The sequence below is a fragment of the Empidonax traillii genome, unplaced genomic scaffold (assembly GCF_003031625.1).
Source record: "Empidonax traillii isolate 1590-97213 ecotype Southwest subspecies unplaced genomic scaffold, ASM303162v1 scaffold277:size2070623, whole genome shotgun sequence".
Taxonomy (NCBI): Eukaryota; Metazoa; Chordata; class Aves; order Passeriformes; family Tyrannidae; genus Empidonax; species Empidonax traillii.
Genome location: NW_020955470.1, coordinates 2,046,862 through 2,058,686, shown reverse-complemented (window position 1 = coordinate 2,058,686; position 11,825 = coordinate 2,046,862). Strand labels below are relative to the sequence as shown.

The following is an 11,825-nucleotide window of genomic DNA, read 5'->3' as shown; positions in this document are numbered from 1 at the left end:
CCTCCTCACGGCCCCCCTGCCCAGCCCCTGCCGCAGTCTGGTGCCGCGGCCGCGCCCAGACCCCCCGAGACGCTCAGTCGTGTTGCAAAATGGACACTGAGGGCTCGGCGGGCGCGGGCTGCGCTCCCGGCCCGTAAGCAAAATGGCGGCTGTTTGGCTTCGCCTTGGTAACCCTGCCCCTGTCAGGCGGGGCGGGTGAGCCCCGTGCAGGGGGAGGGAGGGGAGAGCGGACGCCATTTTCCCAGAGAGAGGCAGTGACATAGAAGGGAGCGTAGGAGGCTGGAGGGAGGGAGGCACGGGAGCAGCGGCGGCAGCAGCGGGGTTTGTACACAGGTCCTAGGGCAAGGGCGCCTCTGAGCTGGTCCCTGTAGGGTTCTGCGCACTGAGCTAGGTTTGGGGGGAGGGGGGGTCTCCTCTTTCCCTTTTCTTTCTTTTACTAGAGCCTGCTGAGGGCTGAGTCCTGACTAGGGTAGGGATATCCGCAGTGGGGCTGTTGCATTGTTTTGGTTGGGATAGAGAAAGGGCTCAGCTGAGGGGTCCTGCTGCCTGGCCTGTGACCATTACAGGTGAGTCTTTGGCTTTTTATCAGCATATTCTGCTGTGGGTGCTTTGGGGGAGGGGGGGGTGGCAGAAAGGGGATGAAATGCGACGGGAACGTCTCATTACCCTCGGTGCGAGTCTAACTCCTTCCCACCATGAAATGTGTTTTAATTTCTGTTTAAGTTGCCTTGAATTTGCTTCCCTTTTGTGGGGTTTGGTTAAAAAATGGCAGGCTGTCGCTATATCTTGTGAATATGGCGGGTTACTGTAACTGGAGGAGCTGAGGAGAATTTTTTGGCAGTTACGCCAGATTTATGCATTATGCTTGGAAAAGAAGCCAAAAGGAGCTATTATGTGACAACATAGGCTTCCTTGGGCTGGCGGATTTCAGAACGGGTTTGTGCCTTATTGGGACTGCGTATTGAGTTTTACGAAGCTTGGGGAAGCCTATTCTTTTCCTCCATCCTTTATATTTTTGCTTTGTGGTACTAAAATGGCTCGTTATAGGCCTAATCTCTCTGCCTTCCACACCCCCGCCTCCCTGCCTCCCTCCCTGTTAATATCTCCGCTTCGTGGTGTAACCTGGACAAACGGAGAGCAGTCCCCAGGAGTTTCTGTGCCAATTTAAAAGGGGATCATTCTCCCCACCCCCTTTCTCCAGGCTGTAAGTAGTTACACTGGTGCATCCCTTTCTTGCTTTAGTTTCTGCAGCCAGTGTTCATGTTCCTTGGGTGGCATATATCAGTCTCTCTCTCGAAGCGATAAGTGTTGGTGGGTTAGACCCTATTGCTGCAGACATAGGGGAGGAGAAACAAACGGTTCACTGTGTAGTACTAAATAGGGTAGAGAAACATAATATAGCCTGATTATAAAGGTCCTGTATTCCCCCATACTCGGCCATTAGGGAATGTGCGGTGTTTGAAAGCCCTGAGGTCCCCTGAAATACTACATACTACGTGTCGTCAAAAGCAGAAGTTCAGTGCTGCATCTAGATTTAGGAATGTTTTAATCTGTTTATTTACAGTACCTTGAATAATAATGAAGCGTTTTTGTTACTCAGGGCTCAGATGGGTGAAAAGAAAGAGATATCCATGGGTGCAGTTACAATGCATGATTAATTGATTATCATCACTATACTTTTAAAGTTACTTTTAAAAAAATGTGGAGCAAATTTTTTAATTTCCCTCTTTTGTCCTTTAGAGATTCTAAAAATGGCGGCCTCAGGCTGATGTTGTGGTAATCTAATCAGCTCGGGTCCTCCACACCCCATGCAGTGCGTTTGTCTGCAGCATATTAGAGTCTTACTATGTTTAAATGAAAAGGCTGTTCCGTTCAAATAACGTACAAAACATCTCTTGACTTTACTACGATTTAAAAATGCTGTGTTCCAGCTGATTAATTTTATTGGTTATGTGTGTGAAAGGCAAGTGAACGAGACCACTCTGTTCTGGGAGAAGGGGGGTGGAAAGAGGCAACAGACTCAGGCAGCTCCTTCGAGGGGTGTGTATTTGTTGCTGTAAGGTAATATGTATGTCAGTTTAATAATTTGGAAAAACTCCTGCGTTTTTGATAGACACTGTACATCTGTCCGTCCTATTAATGACACAAAATCAGTAATATTTATCAACACATATAGTGGATTAAGATCACCAAGACAGTCAGTTAAATTCTTTGTGGAAGCACATTTGTGAACGTCATGTTCACCTTCCAGGAAACACCTTAGCTGGACATCAGTGTAGTAATTCCATATAGTCGTAGTGTGAGAATACAAAATTGCCTTAATACTTAAGGGAATAATACATGCGAGATTATAAGATGTTACTTTATTAAGACACGGAATTTACCGTGTGATCTTGGCATTACGTTTTCTCTTCAGTTTATTTTGTGTATTGCTGTATAGATTGTGTATGTGGTAATACACATCCAAATGTTAAGGGAAGGTGCGGTTCATAAGATCTAATTTTTTTCCTAAATGAAATATGAACCTTTTAGTATCACCACTATAAATATGTTTGAGTGGGGGGAAGGGAGGTCACAAGGATTTATTATTTGGTAGTTGGTGTAGTGTACTCTGATACATAGTATGGAGGCTGCAACTGTATGTTTTAAGAAACAATAAAAAAAATTTTTCACTTTTTTTAATGCCTATCTTTAATCTCATCCTTAATTTATTGAGATATGAATTCCTATTCCAATATAGCTTTAGAACCTTCTGGATTTAAGCAATCAAAAGTGAGGCATTGAAATGGAAAAACTGTCTTCAATCTCTGAAGAATTTTAATTTAGATACCATTTAGAAGCACTGATGTGTGGTTTAAAGTGTACCTAAAGTTGAGCAGTAAGATAATTAGACTTCTAGGGTGTTATTAATGCATGCCTTTAGTGTGTTTGGAGGCCAAAGTCTAAGGGATTTTGTTAATTCTCCAGTAATGCATTCTGCTATCGTCTTTATTTAAAAAGATATGATTTTTTTTCATAAACCATGTCTTCCTCTGTTTATTTAAAAGTACATATATAAAAGTCTAAAGAGTGTATGGGCCTTTATGGAAACCTGTTGCCTTTTTCTTTCCTCTTCCTAGGTTGAAAACTCCTGTTCTTGATTTTTTTCTGATATTATGACCTAGAGGGCTATACAGCTCTGCAGCTCCTCATGGCTTCAGTCGTGTTCTCAAGCAGACATCTGATTCACAATTAGGAGAAAATAATTTTGTACACTTTACAAAAAGTGTTGGGGGGGGTAATGAAATAAACCCAAAAATACTAATTTTCGGATTTTACAGCTTATTTTATAGATTGCCAAATTTTATGCACTAGAAACCTCTTGGGAATTTATAGAGATCTTCAGAGTTTTCCTGTGTGAGTTTTAATACGTCAGTTTGCCTTCGTGACTCAGTTTCTCCATTTGTAAAAACAGATCTGTGATTTGTTTGAAGGAGACAACACTACAAAACAAATTCTACTTTATTTTGTACTCCACTGATGTTTGTATGTGTATATTTATAAATAATGACGTACCCTGCCTGTAAAACTAATGTAAACTTCTTGAAAGAGGGAAGGTTTGAAATCTAAATGTCATTTGTTTTTTTTTAAGACACACTTCTGTTTCACAAACATTTTGTTACAAATGCAATAATATGGACTGGAGTTATGAAACGCTTATGTATCTTGAAGATATTCATATCTGAAGGAAAAGTTTGCTTAACTGTCACTTAGCTTTTTGGGTGAGCTTTTTTTACCATCTGGGAAATTCCAGAGGGGAAATAATACTGACTCTTTAGACTAAATCTAGGGAAAGTTTCTCTTAGAACCTCTTCAAGTTATTTTGAGGTAATGCAGCTCCTAATTTCTTCTTGGGCAGTTTCAGCACACACTACTGTTAGTATTCTATTGGAGAGCAGCAGGAATACAGAAATCAGTGTGTCACTTAAGGCTGTACTGTTTCTTCAGTTCTGATCTCAGTTTGATTTAAGGACAGTCCTAATTTTGCATGCATGCTAATACTAATTTTAGTAAGGACTATTTGTGGGACTGATTTAAGGAGTGGTGTATGTAATTGTGGAATCTTAGTATTGTTCTAACTAGATTAATGTAAATGAAGATTTAATGAAAGTATTTTGCTGTTGTCATGTGACATTTTAACAAAATCTGGTGGGAGGGATGCAGATGAGTGAAAATATAAAATAGGGTCGAATTTAGATTTTTGGAGTGATCCTAAAGAAGTACATTTATGTTATTGGCCTTGTGACTTACATACCAATGACCATTTGTGAATCTCTCAAAAGCAAATTTTGTTGGACAGTGTTTTTTGAACAGGTACAGTGTTTAAATGTTTTCCACTGTGCAAATACTAGTTTTGATTTTGTTTTTAAGAATGAAACTTAAGATCTCTCTGTGAAAAAAAAAAATTTAGCAGGTGTAGAATGTGGATTAAGAAAAAAACACCTTTTTAATTCTTCCAAATTCTGGATTGTTTAAAATAGTAGTGGGCTTTTGAATGGTGCAAGATGGATATTTATATCTACTTCAGTGTTCACATTTTCTTAGTAACCAAAGAATTGTGCCACAAAAGTTAACCTAATCTCTTTGAAGGTTCAGAATTCTGCTCATGACCTTCATACTACAGAAAAAACCTTCTACAGCTGTGTTCAAAGAAAAACTGTTGTTACCTTTAAGCCATAACAAACAACTTACTTAAAAGGAACCTTTTCAAGATTTCATATATGAGCGAGGAGATATTGAGATTATTTTTATTTTCTTTTGTAGATATTAATGTATTAATGAAACAGGCAAGATTTTAAACTCTGCTGGTGGTTAGAAAATTTTAATAATTAAGATTATTTGTAAGTCTTTGAAGGTGATTTTATTGCACAAAGTGTTTTTTTTTTTTTTAACATGCCTGACTTAAGTGTTTGCTTATTTTTTAAAATTAAAATATTGATACTAATGATGGTTCATCACAGTGTCCATTCAAGTTATGTGTTTCAAAAGTGCAAGTGAAGAATATATTGTAATAGCACAGATTGCATCCTGTGCAAGTGAAATGTGTTAGTTTTGCATATTATATTGCAAGAGTGCTATCTCATTTCATAGGATAGCTCATGCACTGCTGAGATGGTGATGCAGCGTTGTAAAATCTAGGTGAGACTTGGAAGGGCCCAGCAGTTCTGCAAATTCAGGCACTTGCCAAAATAGTATCGTTCCTAGTTTTAGAATTTAGTTTTAGGTTAACATTTTCAGTAGCATAGATATTAAAATTTCATACTGCAGGCTTAGGTTAAGGAAAGTTCTTTCATTTTTTTCTCATTTGCAGTTGTGTTTTTTGTATTTTATGGCATCATAATCTAGGTAATCATTTACTTCTGTATCTTCATCACAAAAATAAATTGCCATCACGTTCAAAGACGAGATGATAAAACTAGATTTTAATGACATTATTGTACTTAAGAAGGAAGATCTATAGTCTGTCGTTGGTCCCCTTATCATAGAATGGTGTGAGTTGCAAAGGACCTTCAAAGTCATCTCATTCCAGCCCCCTTGCCCATGGGCAGGGACACCTCCTACTAGATCAGGTTTCTCAAAGCCCCACTCAACCTGGCCTTGAACACTTCCAGTAATGGGACATCCACAATTTCTCTGGGCAACCTGTTTGAGTGTCTCAGTACCCTCACAGTAAGGAATTTCTTCCTGACATCTCATCTAAATCTCTCATCTTTTATTTAAAAGCTGTTCCCCCTTGTCCTATCTATCACTGTCTACCCGTGTGAAAATCACTCTCCGTCTTCTTTCATAAGCCTCCTTTAGGTATTGAAAGGCTTCACTGAGGTGTTCCCAGAGCCTTCTTCAGGCTGAACAAACCCTTCTCTCTCAGCCTGTCTTAATAGGATTGATGCCTAGGCCTCTGAATCATCTTTGCGGCCTCCTGTGGATCTGCTCTAAGAGGTCCACATCTTTCTTGTGTTCTCGACTCCAGAGCTGAATACAGTGTTCCGGTGGAGTAGAGGGGCAAAATCATCTCCCTGGGCCTACTGCCACACTGCTTTTGGTGCGACCTGGGACACTTGGGTCATGTAATGCTTCTCTTCAACCAACATCCCCTAAGTTTTTGTCCTTAAAACTGCACTTGATCCATTCTCTGCCCGACCCGTATTGGTGTTTGAGATCGCCCTGACACTGGTGCAGCACCTTGCACTTGGCTGTGTTGAACTTCATGAGGTTCACGCAGGCCCGCCTCTCCAGCCTGTCAGTGTCCCTCTGGATGACATCTCTTCCTCGCACATGTTGACCACACCAAAGAGCTTCATGTGGTCAGCAAACGTGCTGAGGGTGTGCTCAGTCTGTATTGCCAACAGAGTAACTGTCTCAGTATCAATTTCTGAGGAATGCCAGCATGCCACTCATCACGGGTCCCCACTTGGACACGGAGCTGTTGACAGCTCGCAGCTCTTAAGAGTGCAGCCATTCAGCCAGCTCCTTGTGCACCAAAGGGTCCATCTGCCACATTCATGTCTCTCCAGTTTAGAGTCGAGGATGTTGTGTGGATCAGTGTTATGTATCAGTCATAGAAACTGATGAAACAGCCTGTACTCACCAGCTGAGAATTTTAAATGGGGTACAGGATAGTAGGTTTACATCTTTTTTACCCTGTGTAGTCATTAAAATGGGTCTGGTGTTCATTACTCTTTACCTCTACTAATTTGAGAAGGGCTAAAGACACTTTTTAACAGTCTGTGATGCTCTTGGCTTGCCTTGAGTAGACAAAGGGACCTAACTCCTAATTAGAATGGTTATAATAAGGTTTATTTTAAACCATATCACAGGACAGATGATATTCCTTGCCTAGACAGTTAATCCTGTTTTAACTGTTGTTCTAAAGAAACTTTTCCAGTAAGGAATGTTTTTAGTTGTGAGTGCTAAACTGAAGGTGAAGACTTAAGAGTGACAACTTATCTATAGCTTTTGAGGAAGGTTCAGAGAGATTACACCTCTTGTTTGGTTTCCAGTCATTCTAGAACAGTGAAAGAAATCTGAAAACATTATATGGAATTGATAAACAATACAGTAGTTATTTTACTGGTTATAAGGATATGGTTCCTCTCTCAGATGCTTTACCAAGTAATTCAGCTAATTATTTTCTTTTTTTTTTTTCCTCTTTTGCTTTGGGTAGAAATGCTTGATGTGTATGTGTAATATCATTATGCAGGATTTTTATGAATGACTGTGATGCTGGTTTTTGTAATGTTCTCTACTGTCTTACTTTCCTGTCACATCTGCTGTGCTAAAAGACAAAAGCCAAATGCTGCATCTTTTTGTCCCCTTCTGCATGGCAGTAGTATTGAAAATTAAAAGCTGTGCATTGAGCTTACATTGCTGGACAGAATTTCTTTGTGCTTATTCAAAGATTTTGTATTTCATATCTCTGTTACTACAATTAAAAACACATACTGTAATCTCCATTGGCAACACAAAGCTATAAAATTAAAATGCATGGAATCTAAATTACTTGACCCAAATAATACAATTTTGCAAGGTATTTGCAATTGGAAATAAATTGGGTTTTGTTTTCTTGAAAACAGGAAAGAGCTTTTGATCTTACACTTCTGTATTTTTTGTCTGTCCTTGAACATGTTTTAGTTCCCCCCAGTCTGTTCTCTCACTACTTCTTGCCAATTTCCTCCCCAAATTTTTGTGAAGAACATTGAAATACTGCCAAGTTGTTATCAAAAAATACAATCCAGGTTGAACTCTGGTTAAAATAACACAAAAGTGTTCTTCTAACTGCTTGAAAAAAGTTTGTGTTTGAAAGAGTGTGACTTTCTGACTTGCTTGTGTTTAGATTCCTAGGTATAAGTGTAGCAATTAGGTGAGTGTCTACAAATTGCTTCCACAAATAAAAGTAGAAGCACTGTTGAGCTGTTCATGTAAATCAAATGCTACTGATAAAACAGGGGAACTGCTTTTTGGAATCTACTTAGATGAAAACATGTCAAAACAGAAACATGCTCAGCTAAAATGTCAGACTTGAAATAAAAAATTTACTTCTTCTGTAGTAGGTAGCTAATAATTACAGTAGACTCCCACATCTTACTAAGCAGCATAGACAAAATAAATTAATTAGTGTATTTGATATCATGAAGCTGGCAAAATATTTAGATTGTTGAAGGTAATCCAAATATGTATTTTTAGCCACATGTTTTTCCACCTCAAAAGCCTTACTTCTTGAGGGAATATTGGTGACTGAGTGCTTCCAGTGATTGAATCACCATAATATATTTATTATATATTATACATAATAAATATATTATCATATTTAATAAAAATGAGTTTACTTAACCCTTACAGTTGTAGGCATGACTTACATTCTTACAGAATGTGGACTGAATATACTTGCATAAATGCTTTATATATTCAGATGTTTGTCAAGATTAATAGCTTAAGGTAACAGCTGTAAAGGTTTTCTTGGTGAGTAATTGGTAAGTCAGAGGCATTTTGTCTAAGTTTAATCAACAGCTTTTTATCATTTTCTGATAGAGGGAGGAGTAAAAGTTTGAAGTAAAATAGCTGACACAAAGAATGACTTGAAACCAAGGTCTTTTTACTGGGAAACTACTTGTTTTCTTAACTTTTGAATTGTTCTTTAAAGGAATTTTACATTTCTCAGTGATATACTACAGCATGCTAATGTCAGGTAGCTAATATATACTTCTCTAAGCAATAAGCAATATTGCTATCAAAAAGTATTTTTTTTTTTCTCTTCTCAAGTGCGGTACTTGTTTTGGATTTTACAATTCCTTGACTCTCCAGCTCAAATAACTGATTTTTGAGTTAAAAGGTCTTTGTGTGTATCGTTTATTTTACAAAGTACTGCAGGTCTTTAATAAACTTAAAGACATCAAGCAGTTGGCAGGTAATTGTCAATCTTGGGCATTGAGTTCTGTAAATACAATGTCTAAAATCTCTAAGCATGGCATTTATATATCTCTGCTTACTGCTTCTTTGATTTCTGTTCAATAGACTAATTCTTACTCTTTCTGTAACTGCTTTTACCTTTATTTCCCTTCTATCACTCATTCTCTTTCTCTTCCTAGTCCCATATTTTGTCTAACTTCCACTGAGAGAAGAAAAGGAGTGAAGAGAGAGAAGAGGTAAGGGCAAGTCTTCCATGTTTTAAGGGACTGGCATAAACATTTGAGGAAGAGACATCGTTTTCCATCATCACAATGCACAAGACCAGCACTGCTGGACCAGATAGTACAAGGAAGGTAGCCTACCTCCAGTGGAAACCAGCTTTTCTGTATGCAGAAACTTAGCTAAACTGGCAGAAGGAGTCTGGGTTTATACTTGAAAGGGTGGCTTCCTTTTCACAGACTGGAGTCTGTGTAATGCATCACCTGTGTACTGAAGAGTTGGTACTCAAGGCTATTACGCGTAACTTGGGTACCATGGAAGAACCAGGGGTTTTTGTTTCTTTGTTCTAAATCCCAAACTCAGGACCAGCTCGTGAAGTTTAGCTGTCATTCCAAACGTGACAGAAGTCTTCAAATTTAAAGTCCTGCATTTGTCTCACAGTTTTCATAAGTAGGCCAAAACAAGTTGCCCAGAGAAGCTGTGGATGCCCCATCCCTGGAAATGTTAAAGGCCAGGTTGGATGGGGCCCTGAGCAACCTGATGTGGTGGAAGGCATCACTGCCCATGGCAATGGGGTTGGAACTGAATGATCTTTCAGGTCCCTCCTAACCCAGGGTGTTCTGTGATTCTGTGCTAATGAACTCGTTAATTCACTGTGCTTGCTCTTACTCTGTATTGGCACTGTTTCAAAAGCAAAGTTGGAGGAGGAGTCTTACCTTGTAGTTGGTTGTAGTAGCAGTGTTTCTTAACAAGTTCGTCTGATAATAACTAGGTCTGTGTCATACAATCAGTAACGTAATAAAACAGACATTTGATAGGGTTAGGAACTTAGTACCACTGAAGCTTAATGAAAATCCAAAAAGGGATGGGGGCATCTCTGAGCAGTGTCCTGGGAGAAGCTGGGAGATGAAACATAATCATTTTACCCCTTATCTGTCATGTGTGTCCTTTCAAACCAGGACATAACAGGTGGTTTTTTGGGGTTTTTTGTGTGTCTGACAGGGCACTTGAGAAGGAAGTTAGATGAATGTGTGATTGCTGACTGTGTAGGTTGCTGTGGACAGCATAGGAGGTTACTGAGGGCCTTGTGAGTGAGGCTAGAAGCAGTTAATGTTGTGATGAGGAAGATGAGGAGGAAGATAACTGTGAGAGGTATAGAGAGAATATTAGGTCAGTGGGAAAGTTTGGGCACAAACTACAAAATACATGGGAAATCAGATTTTTTTAGGACAGGTTGTTCCTTCTGTATGATTTGCAGGAGTTGGTCATTAATAGGTCCTAATTTATATATTTGAATGTGCCTACTGTGTGTTATTTTCTCTCCTCCCCTTTCTTTTTTGTCTCAGCACAAATTAGAAGTAAACTGCTAACTTACCTGTTGTCACAGAAAGCAACAAACAATAGCAAAGGTCTGAATTTGGACTCAGAGTTGTTTCTAAGCCCACGTAGTTCATACTGCAGCTGCAGTGGTGTAACACTGGGAAGTTGGATATCCAGCCTGATCTGTTAGCAAAATCTATACAGTTGTGGAGCCTGTCAGGGGAAACAGAAAACTTCCTCTGGGTAAGATTAGTCATTTATTCATGCATTCTGCTTTTAGGTCTGATTTAAAGATGTTACCTGCTTAGAAACAGACAGCAATGAATAAATATTGGTTACTTTGATAGGTGTATTTATGCTGTCTATATATATGCTGCACATATTTTCCAGATTTGTGTGCTGCTACATGGATATATATATACACCTACATGCACTCTGTCCCTCGCTATTTGAAGGATATTTAGAGGATACCATTAAAATGTCAGTTTCTATCGCTATTTTTGCAAATAGCACAACTAGTGTGTAGACATGAATGCTCAGAGCAGTAGCAGAAAGCAGCAGTTTAGCAAAACATTCAGTTTTATTTAGTAAAATCTTAATGTTTTGCTCTCTTTCCTCCCCCCCCCCAAAAAAAAAAACAGTTTAAATAAAAAAAACAAAAAGGAACTAAACAAACAAACAAAAACCCCATAGGCAGGGAAGCCAAGTAGGAAAGCTCAGATTGTTGGCTCTGTGACAGTTCAGGACAGTAGTTTTCACACTGTGTGGACTCTGACAAACTATTAATATGTGCATTGTTACTTAAATTTCTCCTGTGTAGGTTGTGCTAGGGCATAGGTGTCCGTCCATTCCTGTGGATTTCATGTGGGCAAGGGTGGTTCCCAGGATCACAGGTTAAAATTGTTGGCATGTAAGTCTGAAGGAAAGCGTGACAACAATTTCTTTTACTTACTGCAAAAGTTCACGATTGCAAAACGTGAACACATATGATCTAATCAGAGGGAGGGAGAAGGAGAATGATTATGTTGCATTCTTTGTAAATACAATTTACACGTAGAAGATGCATGCTGTGATAATAAAACACAATAAAAGAGAACCTTTTGGTCATCTATCTTATTACCTTAGATGATTTGAATTAGTGATTAACACTAAGATCTGCAGAAATCAGAATTAACACAATATTACTGTCTGAAAGCAGTAGTAGTATTTTGGAAATCTTGGCATTTTACCTGAAAGACCCTGTTGAGATGGGAAATCAATTAGTTTTGGAGTGATCCTTTGTAACTCTGGAGCCAGCCTGGACTCACAGCACAGTCCGAATCTGGTTGGTTGTTTCAAGT

The 11,825-nt window shown here is 39.0% G+C and overlaps 1 protein-coding gene across 6 annotated transcripts in view; it reads left to right on the top strand.

The window, feature by feature from the left end:
* Positions 1 to 260: 260 nt before the first annotated feature.
* Positions 261 to 11,825, top strand: part of KMT2E (lysine methyltransferase 2E) — a 62,199-nt gene continuing 50,634 nt past the window's right edge. For 2 of the 6 annotated variants that reach the window (XM_027890070.1, XM_027890071.1), the window contains exons 1-2: positions 261 to 566; positions 9,126 to 9,182. The gene's annotated coding sequence lies outside the window, so the exon portion shown is untranslated. The remainder of the gene's footprint in view (positions 567 to 9,125; positions 9,183 to 11,825) is intronic. The other 4 variants (XM_027890072.1, XM_027890069.1, XM_027890073.1 and 1 more) reach the window with 3 other exon arrangements.